The sequence below is a fragment of the Saccopteryx bilineata genome, chromosome X (assembly GCF_036850765.1).
Source record: "Saccopteryx bilineata isolate mSacBil1 chromosome X, mSacBil1_pri_phased_curated, whole genome shotgun sequence".
In the NCBI taxonomy this organism is placed as follows: Eukaryota; Metazoa; Chordata; class Mammalia; order Chiroptera; family Emballonuridae; genus Saccopteryx; species Saccopteryx bilineata.
Window position 1 is genome coordinate 1,381,124 of NC_089502.1, and position 10,976 is coordinate 1,392,099.

General features: G+C 42.1%; 1 pseudogene; it reads left to right on the plus strand.

Moving 5' to 3' along the window:
* LOC136317325 (peptidyl-prolyl cis-trans isomerase A pseudogene) overlaps window positions 1–10,142 on the plus strand; it is a 29,340-nt pseudogene extending 19,198 nt beyond the window's left edge.
* The last annotated feature ends 834 nt before the right edge of the window (window positions 10,143–10,976 follow it).

Sequence of the window (10,976 nt, forward strand, 5' to 3'; positions counted from 1 at the left end):
TTTAATTATGATGTGTCTTGGTGTTGGTTTCTTTGGATTTCTCCTTAATGGAGTTCTCTGTGCTTCCTGAACATGTGAAATATTTTCCTGCCTTAATTGGGAGAAGTTTTCCGCTATAATATGTTTGAACAAAGTCTCTATCCCTTGTTCTTTCTCTTCTTCTTCAGGAACCCCTATGATGCGGATGTTATTTCTCTTCATGTTGTCACAGAGCTCTCTTAGAGTTTCCTCAGACTTTTTGAGTCTCTTTTCTTTTTTCTGCTCTGCTTTTGTGCCTTTATTTATTGTGTCCTCTAACTCACTGATTCGATTCTGTGCTTCATCCATCCTGCTTTTAATTCCTTCCATTGTATTCTTTATTTCAGATATTGTATTTGTCATTTCTGTCTGATTCTTTTTTATTATTTCAATGTCCTTTTTTATATTTGTTATCTCTTTATTTAGGTTTTTAATGGCCATCTATGGTGGTTCTAATATCTTTGAGCATCCTAACAATTGTTATTTTAATCTCTGCATTTGGTAATTTGGTTATATCTGATTCACTTAGGTCCTTTTCTGGGGATTTCTCTTGGTTTATTTGTGTTGTATTTCTCTGCCTCCGCATTTTCTCTTCACGAGAGTGGCTGTGATCACGTGCTCGGGTGCACAAGGGTTGGTGGCCTTGGCCTTTGCCCCGCCCTTGTGTGTGATGTTATGCTCGGTCCTGAGGGCACTGGCGAGCACCTTTGCTCAGCTGCGGGTCTCCGCCTGTTTCCGAGCTTTCACCCTGCCTTTGCAGGATGATCCCACTCAAGGAACAGCTGCTAGCCTTGGCTCTACCACCAGGAAAGGCTGCGTGCCCAAGCTCAGCTTCGTAGCGGAACTCCGCCTCTTCTGGGCTTTTGGCTCCACCCCCACGGGAGGAGCCTGCTACCAAGTCAGACCACAAGCCTGGGTTGCACAGGTGGGGCAGGGATGTGCTCCTCTGCCCTTGCTCCGGGGCTGGTTTCTACCCTTTCTGGGTTTCCTGCCCTTCTCCCGGAGGCTGGATTACAGGCTGCTGGCAGCTGAGCTTAGCCGCTTTTGCACGCCCCCTTCTCCCTAGCCGGGCAAGATTGAGCTCACACCTGAGCCCACTGGTGGCCAGCCGGCTTCCGCCCCTGCCAGCAGAACCGCGCTTTTGTCTCCCGCTGCCGCCCGCTCTCCGGTGTGCCCTCAGCTGTGTGGGTGGGGGCGTTGCAGCTCGGATCCTAAGACTCACTACCGTAGACCCGAAAGCTCCCTCCTTCTATGCGACTCTGCTCTGAATGCCGCGGGGGAGCTTGTTTGGCTGCTCTCCTGCTTCCCTTTGCTGGTATTGCTGTTTCCGGGGGAAATATTCACTTCAGCTTTGGGGAGTGACTCGTCCCAGGGGTTAGAGTGGCTATCTCCCAAAAATGTTTCTCCCTATGACTCCTAGATTGCACTCTTTTCCTGTTACTGTGGTTCTCTACCCTCTCCCTCCGTCTCCAGGAGCCTCGGGTGAGTGTTTGTGAGAGAGATGTTCTGCATGGTCCCTTTAAGAAGGATCCTGGGTCTGAGAAATCAGACTCTCTCAAAAACAGTATCCTGACTTGTTTCCAGCTAAATACTGTCCTTATGCTTCTTCTGGGCTCTGGGGCTGCAGGCTGGGGCTTTGTTCCTGGGGCTCAGGGCCCTTTCCCCTCTGCTAAACTCACTTCCCGCCACGTGAGTCTCTCCCTGCTGCCGTTCGCTCCGAGAAGCTGGGCAGCCCTCTCCATGTTTCTGCTTTTCCTACCAGTCTCTGGGTGGCTTCTTCAGCGTTCCTGGGTTGAAGAGTCCTTTTAGTTTAGTCCAAAGTTGGTTTTTCCAGTTGATAGTTCATAAAATTAGTTTGTAATCCACATTGGTTCTGGGAGGTAGATGCTGGTACGTTCGCCTACTCCAGCGCCATCTTGTCTCTCCTTAAGGTTATTATTGACATGTCATTTTTTATTGCCATTTTTATTCTTTAAAGCTGTATTCCTCCATTGCTATTTTCTTTTCCCATTTTGATCTGTTTACACCGTGCCCCTTAACATTTCCTGCAGCATTGGTTTGGTTGTCATGAATTCCTTGAGTTTTTTTTTTTGTCTGGGAAACTTTTTATTTCTCCTTCAATTTTTAATGATAGCCTTGCTGGATAAAGTAATCTTAGTTGTAGGTTCTTGTTCTGCATTACTTTGAATATTTCTTGCCATTCCCTTCTGGCTTCAAGTGTTTCTGTTGAGGAGTCTGATGTCATCCTTATGGGGGCTCCTTTGTAGGTGATAGTCTTTTTTTCTCTTACAGCTTTTAATATTTTCTCTTTATCACTTAGCTTTCATATTTTAATTATGATGTGTCTTGGTGCAAGTTTCTTTGGGTTTCTTTTTAGTGGAGTTCTCTGTGCTTCTTGAATTTTTGAGAGTTTCTCCTGCATTAATTTAGGGAAGCTTTCAGCTATGATATGATTAATAAAGCCTCTGTCCTTTTTTCTTCCTCTTCTTCTTTAAGAACCCCTATGATGCGGATGTTATTTGTTTTTATGTTATCACAGAGGTCTCTAAGAGTTTCCTCAGACTTTCTGAGTCTCTTTTCTTTTTTCTTCTCTGCTTTTATGCCTTCATTTCAGTTGTCCTCCAACTCACTGATTTGATCCTCAGCTCCATCTATCCTGTTTTTTATTCCTTCCATTGTGGTCTTCATTTCTGATTTTGTATTTGTCATCTCCGACTGATTCTTTTAAAATATTTTAATATCCTTTATTATACTTGCTATTTCTTTATTTAGGTGTTTGTGATGACCATCCATTGTTGTTCTAAGATTCCTAAGCATCCTTACAATCATTATTTTAAAGTCCGCATCTGGAAGTTTGATTATTTCCATATCACTCAGTTCATCTCCTGAAGGTCTCTCTTGTCGTTTTATTTGAACTGCACTTCTTTGTCTTTTCATTGTGCCTGGGTGTCTGGGTGTTTTCTTTGTAGAGCTGGTTGAGTCTAGGCTTGGTGTTGTCTATGCAAAAGCTTTTTAGTATGATATGGTCCCATTTGTTTATCCTGTCTTTGATTTCATTTGCCTGTGGAGATAAATCAGCTAATATATTGCTGCGATAGATATCAGTGAGCTTACTTCCTATGTTTTTCTCTAGGATGCTTATGGTTTCAAGGCTTACATTTAATTATTTTATCTATTTTAAGTTTATTTTTGTGAATGGTGTAAGTTGGTGGTCTAGTTTCATTTTTTTGCAGGTTGCTGTCCAATTTTTTCAACACCATTTGTTAAAGAGACTGTCTTTACTCCATTGTAAGCTCTTACTTTCTTTGTCAAATATCAATTTGGTCCATAAAGGTGAAAATTTATTTCTGGTTTCTCCGTTCTGTTCCATTGATCTGTATGCCTGTTCTTATGCCAGTACCAAGCTGTTTTGAGTACAATAGCCTTGTAGTATAACCTGATATCATGAAGTGTGATACCTCCCACTTTATTTTTCTTTTTCAAGATTGCTGAGGCTATTTGTGTTGTCTTTTGGTTCCATATAAATTTTTGGAGTATGTGTTCTATATCTTTGAGGTATGTCATTGGTATTTTAATTGGTATTCCATTGAATTTGTAAATAGCTTTGGGTAATATAGGCATTTTAATAATGTTTATTCTTCCTAACCATGAACACGGTATATGCTTCCATTTTTTTTGTGTCTTCCTTGATTTCTTTTATCAATATTTTATAATCTTCTGAGTACACTTGTTTAACCTCCTGGGTTAAATTTACTCCTATGTACTTTTTTTTGTTGTTGTTGTTGCAATAATGAAGGGGATTGTTTACTTAATTTCTTTTTCTGACATTTTATTGTTAGTGTATAAAAATTTCTTTAATTTCTGTGTATTAATTTTATACCCTGCCACCTTGCTGAATTCGTTTATAAGGTCCAGTAGTTTTTTGACTGAGAGTTTAGGGTTTTCTATATATAATATTATATCATCTGCAAACAACGATAGTTTTACTTCTTTTTTTCCAACTTGAATGCCTTTTATTTTTTCTTCTTGTCTGATTGGTGTGGCTCGGACTTCCAGTACTATTTTCAATAAGAGTGGTAAAGGGGGCATTCCTGCCTTGTTCCTGATTTTAGGGGAATTGCTTTTAATTTTTGTCCATTAATTATGATGTTGGCTGTGGGTTTGTCATAGATGGCCTTTATCATGTTGAGGTATGTTCCCTATATTCCCACTTTACTAAGAGTTCTGATCATAAATTGTGCTGTATTTTATCAAATGCTTATTCTGCATCTATTGAAATTATCATGTGTTTTTTCTCCTTCCTTTTGTTTATGTGGTGAATCACATTGATTGATTTGCGAATGTTGTACCATCCTTACCTCACCAGAATAAATCCCATTTGATCATGATGTATGATATTTTTATGTATTGCTGGATCTGGTTTGCTAATATGTTGTTGAGAATTTTAGCATCTAAATTCATCAGGGATATTGGTCTGTAATTTTCTTTCTTTGTGTTGTCTGTGCCTAGTTTTGGAATCAGAACTATGCTCGCCTCATAAAAGGAACTTGAAGGTGTTCCTTTCTCTTGAATTTTTTTGAAACAGCTTGAGAAAGATAGGAGTTAGTTCTTCTTTGAATACTTGGTAGAATTCACCAGTGAAGACATCAGGCTCTGAGGGGGGGGCTGGGAGGGAGCTTTTTGATAACTGTTTCAATCTCATTTGTTGTAATAGGTCTGTTTAGGTTTTTTGATTCTTCCAGATTGATATTTGGAAGATTGTATGTTTCAAAAAATTTTTCCATTTCACCTAGGTTGTTTAGTTTTTTGGCATACAGTTCTTCATAGTATTTTCTTACAGTATTTTGTATTTCTGTTGTGTCAATTGTTATTTTTGCACTCTCATTTCTAATTTTATTTATTTGAGTCCTTTCTCTTCTTTTTTTGGTGGGTCTCGTTAAAGGTTCATCAATCTTCTTTAGCCTTTCAAAGAACCAGCTGTTGGTTTCATTGACCCTCTGTATTGTTTGTTTAGCCTCTATGTCATTTGTTTCTACTGTGATTTTTATTATTTTCTTCCTTATACTACCTCTGGGCCTTACTTGCTGTTCTTTTTCTAATTCTCTTAGATGTAGAGTTAGGTTGTTTATTTGAGCTTTTTCAAGCTTCTTAAGGAATGCATGTAGTGCTATGAACTTCCTTTTCAGTACTGCTTTTGCTGTGTCCCATAGATTTTGAGTTGTTATATGTTCATTATCATTTGTTTCTAATTTTTTTATTTCTTCTTTGATTTCACATTAACCCATTTGTTATTTAATAACATGCTATTTAGTTTTCATATGTTTGAGTATTTTTCAGTTTTTCTGTTGTGGTTGATTTCTAGTTTCATGCCATTGTTGTCAGAGAAAATGGTTGATATGATTTCAATCTTCTTAAGTTTGTTGAGCCTGCTTTTGTGTCCTAACATATGGTCTATCCTAGAGAATGTACCATGAGCACTTGAAAGGAACGTATATTCTGCTGCTTTATGATAAAAGGTTCTAAAGATATTTATTAAATCGAGTTGATGTAGTGTGTCCTCTAAATCTGCTGTTTCGGCCCTGCCTGGTTGGCTCAGCGGTAGAGTGTCGGCCTGGTGTGTGGGGGACCCGGGTTCGATTCCCGGCCAGGGCACATAGGCGATGTGCCCATTTGCTTCTCCACCCTCCCCTTCCTCTCTGTCTCTCTCTTCCCCTCCTGCAGCCAAGGCTCCATTGGAGCAAAGATGGCCTGGGCACTGGGGATGGCTCCTTGGCCTCTGCCCCAGGCGCTAGAGCGGCTCTGGTCACGGCAGAGCGATGCCCCAGAGGGGCAGAGCATCGCCCCCTGGTGGGCAGAGCATCGCCCCTGGTGGGCGTGCCAAGTGGATCCCGGTCAGGCACATGCGAAAGTCTGTCTGACTGTCTCTCCCCGTTTCCAGCTTCAGAAAAATACAAAAAAAAATCTGCTGTTTCTTTGTTAATTTTCTTTCTTAAGGATCTATCTAGTGATGTTAATGGGGTATTGAAGTCTCCTACTATTATGATGTTGCTGTTGATCTTGCCCTTTATATCCATCAAAGTTTGCTTTATATATTTAGGTGCTCCTATATTAGATGCGTACATATTTACAATTGTTATATCCTTCTGTTGGATTGCAGCCTTTATCATTATGTAATGACCTTTTTTATGTCTTAGTATATTCTTTGTTTTAAAGTCCATTTTGTCTGATATATCGTATTGCTAAACCACCTTTTTATTTCATTTCCATGAAATATTTTTTTCCATCCTTTTACCTTTAGTCTATGTGCATCTTTTGTTTTGATGTGGGTCTCTTGTAGACAGCATATGTATGGGTCCTGTTTTTTTTTGTTTCTTTTTTTTGTATTTTTCTGAAGCTGGAAACAGGGACCAGTCAGACAGACTCCCACATGCACCCGACCGGGATCCACCTGGCATGCCCACCAGGGGGGGATGGCCTGCCCATACGGGGCATCGCTCTGTCGTGACCAGAGCCACTGCAACACCTGAGGCAGAGGCCAAGGAGCCATCCCCAGCCCCCGGGCCATCTTTTGCTCCAATGGAGCCTCAACTGTGTGAGGGGAAGAGAGAGACAGAGAGGAAGGAGAGGGGGAGGAGTGGAGAAGCAGATGGGCGCCTCTCCTGTGTGCTCTGGCAGGAAATCGAACCTGGGACTTCCACACACCAGGCTGATGCTCTACCACTGAGCCAACTGGCCAGGGCTGGGTCCTGTTTTTTTAATCTATGCAGCTACTCTATGTCTTTTGATTGGATCATTTAATCCATTTACATTTAAGGTTATTATTGATATGTAGTTGTTTATTGCTATTTTGTTCTTTAAAGCTATATTCCTCTTTTGCTGTGTTCTTTTTCCCCTTTGTTTTGTTTACAGCAAGTCCCTTAACATTTCTTGCAGCCTCGATTTGGTTGTAATGAATTTCTTGAGTTTTTTTGTTTTTTTTTTTTGTCTGGGAAGGTTTTTATTTCTCCTTTGATTTTAAAAGGTAGCCTTGCTGGATAAAGTAGTCTTGGTTGTAGACTCCTGTTCTGCATTACTTTGAATATTTCTTGCCATTCCCTTCTGGCTTTGAGTGTTTCTGTTGAGAAGTCAGATGTCATCCTTATGGGGGCTCCTTTGTAGGTGATAGCCTTTTTTCTCTAGCAGCTTTTAATCTTTTCTCTTTATCTCTTAGCTTTGCTGTTTTAATTATGATGTGTCTTGGTGTGGATTTCTTTGTGTTTCTCGAATTTGTGTGACATTTTCCTGCCTCAACTTAGGGAAGTTTTCTGCTATGATTTGATTGAACAAGGTTTCTAACCCTTGTTCTTTCTCTTCTTCAGGGATTCTTATCATGTAGATGTTGTTTCTCTTTAGATTGTCACACAGCTCTCTTAGGGTTCCTCAGATTTTTTCATTCTCTTTTCTTTTTACTGCTCCATGTTTTCATTTACCTTGTCTTCTAAATTGCTAATTCAATCCTCTGCTTCATCTAGCCTGCTATTAATTGCTTCTGGTATAGTCTTCATTTCAGATATTGTATTTGTCATTTCTGATTGGTTCTTCTTTATTATTTCAATGTCTTTTTTAATACTTGTTATTTATTTATGTGCACATTGTGACCTTCCATTGTTGTTCTAAGATCTTTAAGCATTCTATTAATTATTATTCTAAACTCTTCCTCCGGTAGTTTGCTTATATCCATCTCACTCAGCTCTTTTTCTGAGAGTTTCTCTTGTTGAGTCATTTGAATTGCACTTCTTTGTCTTCTCATTTTGTCTGTGTTGGCCTGGACTTCCCTGACTGGGACCTGGGGGAGACCCATGGGGGACACTGCCTGTGACTGGTTCTTATCCACTATTTGGGAGCTACAGGTTATCTGGATCTTGTGGCTATCTCTTCTGGGTCCAGGTGCTGTTGTGAATATCAGCTGCACTCCTAGGCTTGCTTTTATCTACTCTTGGCCTGGGAAAAGTTACTTTAAAAGTTCGAGTTCCTTGCCCTGGCCGGTTGGCTCAGCAGTGGAGCATCAGCCTGGTGTGCGGGGACCTGGGTTCGATTCCCGGCCAGGGCACATAGGAGAAGAGCCCATTTGCTTCTCCACCCCCCTTCCTCTCTGTCTCTCTCTTCCCCTCCCGCTGCTAAGGCTCCATTGAAGCAAAGATGGCCCGGGCGCTGGGGATGGCTCTTTGGCCTCTGCCCCAGGCGCTAGAGTGGCTCTGGTCATGGCAGACCGGCCCCTTGGAGGGGCAGAGCATCGCCCCCTAGTGGGCAGAGCATCGCCCCTGGTGGGCGTGCCGGGTGGATCCCGGTCGGGCGCATGCGGGAGTCTGTCTGACTGTCTCTCCCCATTTCCAGCTTCAGAAAAATACAAAAAAAAAGTTCAAGTTCCCCTAAACTCCACTTTCTGTTGTCTTTTATTGCTGGCTACTTGTTGGGCTCAGTACTATAATTCAGTGATTAGGTATGGTACTAGATGTGGCTTACTTCTTCGCCTCAGGTGTTTTTCTATCCAGACATTTTAGCTCCCATTTTGTGGTCTCTCTACCCAGCCACTACTACTGTTGCTGCCCAGAGCTTTTGGGTTCAGGTGCTGCTGGCTCCAGCCCACCTCCATGACTGTTGCTGCCCACACGCCTACCTGGACCGCCTCCTGGAATGCTTTGGCTCAGCTCTCAGCTGCAGCCTCATGAATTGCACTAGCCCTCTTGGATCTTCACCTAGGTCTCTGGTGCTGACGTTACTGCTGGGAGCATGTCCATACCCTAAGGAGGTTAGTGCAGCTGCCTGGATTCCTGCAGTAGCTGGTGCAAGTTTCGACGTCGCTGGTGGACTCGCACGCATATGCTTTCCCACTCTGTTGCCACTGAGGCTCTTCCTCTGCTTGGATCACTGCAAAAAACACACCCAGCCTTTGGTCACTGCTGGTTTGTACGTCTGCCAGAGTCCCTGCGGCTGCCAGGCGAGCTCTACCCTCGCTGGCCGGCCTGTTCATGCCCACGTGCTACCCCTCCATTGATTCTCAGACCTCCTTGTTTGCCTAGGGCAGGCCACTGAAGGCACAGGGGTGTGCGCGTGCCTAGGCTTCCCCAATAGCTATGGTGGTTGTGGGGCAGCTTGCACTTTTTTGCTCAAACCACAGCCATGTCCTGCCGCCTCCAACCTGTCTGCCTGGGGTGAGCACTCAGCAGTGCAGTTGGTGGTGTGGCATAGACCTCTGTACTCCCTATTTGTGTCCCTAATATAGCACCTGGCTCTAACTGCCCTTGTTTCAGCTAGGGTAAGGGAGTCTCTGGTGGAGGGGGCATTTTCTTTCCTTTGCTGGTGATATTGGTTCACTTTAAATTTGGGGAGTGACTCAGTCCAGGGGTTAGAGTATCCTTCTGGAGCTCTGGAAAAGTAGCTGTGAGCAAGGCTCTCCATGCATTTACTTTAATACAAAGCCTGCGTCTAAGAATCCTGCCCCCTTCTCTTAGACTGTATCCAGGCTTTTTTTTTCTCAGCCAAATATAGTCCATCAACCCCTTCCTGGCTTCAGGGCTCTAGGTTTGAATTTTTTGGGGTATAAGGACCTGCTACTCACTGGACAGCCCTCCCCTTCATGTAAATTCCTCCTGGGTGCCACACTGGTCCCTGTTCCCTGGGAGCGGGATAGCCTTCTCTGCGTCTCCGCTCCTCTTACCAGATTCAGCATGGGTTCTTTGGTCGTCTTGGTTGTAGGATCCTCCTAGTTCAGTCCAAAGTTTGTCTTTCACAATGAGTGTTCTCAGATTTAAGTTGAAATCTACCTTGGCTCTGGGAAGTGGGAGTTGGTGCATCTGCTTACTCTGTGGCTATCTTGACTCCCAGGTTATGGCATCTTGTCCATGGCAAATGCTGAACCCAAAACAAATGGTTCCAGTTTTTCATCTGCACTTCCAAGACTGAATGGTTGGATGACAAGCATGTGGTTTTTTGGCCAGTTGAAAAAAGGTATGGACATTGAGATAATCATGGAGCATTTTGGGCCCAGAAATAGCAAGACCAGCAAAAAGATCACCACTGCTGACTGTAGACAAGTCTATTTCACTTGCATTTTATTTTATCCATCAGACCATTTTTTTCTGTAGCTCAGGAGAGCACCCCTATACCTCTGCTTAGAATGTTCTATAATGTGTGCTCCCATCAAAATTCATTGAGTTTTATATTTTTCTTATCCTTTCCAAGTCTAGCTGGATTGCAGTTAAGTTTATGATTATAAAATAAAAACTAAACAAGACAACAACAAGAAAGACGCTAGAATGAGAAGATAAATCTATTCTAGAGGACTATGCCAAGAATCAGACTAATTATTTCAGAATGGGCGTCAATTGTAACTAACTTAACTTCAAACATGAAAGTTTATTTTATTTTATTATGTTCTAAAAGTTTATTTTATTTTTTATTTTTAATTGATTTAAATTTATTGTGTTTACATAGATTCAAGTGTCCCACCAAATATATCCCCCCACCCCCATGTTCCCCTCAACATCACCCTTGCTCCCTCTCCTCAAAGCCCCCTTTCCCTCCAGAATTTGCTTTTTTGCTCTCTATAATGTTATGTTATGTATCTATAATTTCACTAATCTCTTTCCCTTCTCTGATTCCATCCTTTCATTCCCTTTCCCTCTGTCCAATTTTCCTCTGGTACCTTTGATCCTTCCTTTGCCTCTATTCAGTTCCTCAGTTCACATTGTTTATTGGATTCCTCAAATGCGTGAGGTCATATAATATTTTTCTTTCTCTGCCTGGCTTATTTCACTTAAAATAACAGTTTCCAGGTCCATCCATGTTGTTGCAAAAGGTAAAATGTCCTTCTTTTTCATGGCCTCATAGTATTCTATTTTGTATATGTACCACTGCTTTTTAATCCACTCATCCACTGGTGTACACTTGGGCTGTTTCCAGATCTTTGCTATTGTAAA